Source organism: Aplysia californica, unplaced genomic scaffold (genome assembly GCF_000002075.1).
Source record: "Aplysia californica isolate F4 #8 unplaced genomic scaffold, AplCal3.0 scaffold01341, whole genome shotgun sequence".
NCBI classification, from domain to species: Eukaryota; Metazoa; Mollusca; class Gastropoda; order Aplysiida; family Aplysiidae; genus Aplysia; species Aplysia californica.
This window is the reverse complement of record NW_004798611.1, coordinates 19,555-20,667: the sequence shown is the minus strand read 5'-3', so window position 1 is coordinate 20,667 and position 1,113 is coordinate 19,555. Positions and strand designations below refer to the sequence as shown.

At 45.1% G+C, this 1,113-nt stretch overlaps 1 protein-coding gene across 1 annotated transcript in view; it reads right to left on the bottom strand.

The window, feature by feature from the left end:
* LOC101861413 (protein jagged-1) overlaps window positions 1–1,113 on the bottom strand; it is a gene marked incomplete at its 5' end in the record, with an annotated part of 29,209 nt that overhangs the window by 9,527 nt on the left and 18,569 nt on the right.

Below are 1,113 nucleotides of genomic sequence, written 5' to 3'. Positions count from 1 at the left end.
CCACTCGGTGGACTGCTCCACTAGTATCCTCAAAGTTGCAATCTGATCTGTACATGATCTCTTTTTACGAAATCCTGCCTGCTCCTCTCTAAGAGAGGCAAGATTACTGGAAGTCATTTATTTTAGTGATCCTGTGTATGCATCCAAAGAGCGGTTTTTAATATAGGGCCCAAAGAGAAAAACTTTTGTATTACTGGGTCAAGATTTTTGGACACATTTTTTGTTTGGTTGCTGGCTTGCAGAGACATGCCGTGCAAAGTTTTGTTGGCATAGATCTAGTTCATTCTTCAATAGGATAAAACATTTTAACACGGTCAGACGAAAGTGAACAAGCTATAGGCGCTTCACTGTCACGCGCAGGACACCCGAGTTCTATCCCCGTGGGGGGGGGGGGGAGAGAAAATGTTTCTCTGTCTGCTTGGATGTACAATGTATCCCTCAAGGTCCAGTGTTGTCGAGACAGACATAGATCTAGTCGACGCCCACCTCCTAGGAAATGTCGAGAGGGATGTAAAAACACCCACATTCAGATATCTGGAGTAACCAATCTACAACAACAGCCACAGCTATCCCGACAACGATGAAACAGCAGCAACAACACGAATAACAACAATAACAAAAACAACATTTCTCCTCACCTCATAGAGAGGGTCCCCCCTCCTCTCTCCCTCCTCACCTCATAGAGAGGGTCTCCCCTCCTCACCTCCTCCCTCCCTCCTCATCTCATACAGAGGGTCCCTTTCCTCCTCCTCCCTCTCCCTCTCTCCCCCCAGGGTGTGAGAATGGCGGAGTGTGTCACCCAGTCAACGCCACCTTCACAATAGCCTGTCACAGGTACACTTGTCACAAGACTCTACTGTCGCCTGGACAGGTCTCTCTGGGCATACAGTTGTCGCAGATACGTGAGTGTGGCTTCTGCTGTTTCTGCATAGTAAGATACTATAAAGATAAGATAAGATAAGATAAGATGAGATGAGATGAGAAGAGATGAGATGAGATGAGAAGAGATGAGATGAGATGAGATGAGATTAGATGAGATGAGATAAGATAAGGCAAGAACAAACAATACAACAAAGGATAAGATAAGATAAGATAAGATAAGATAAGATAAGA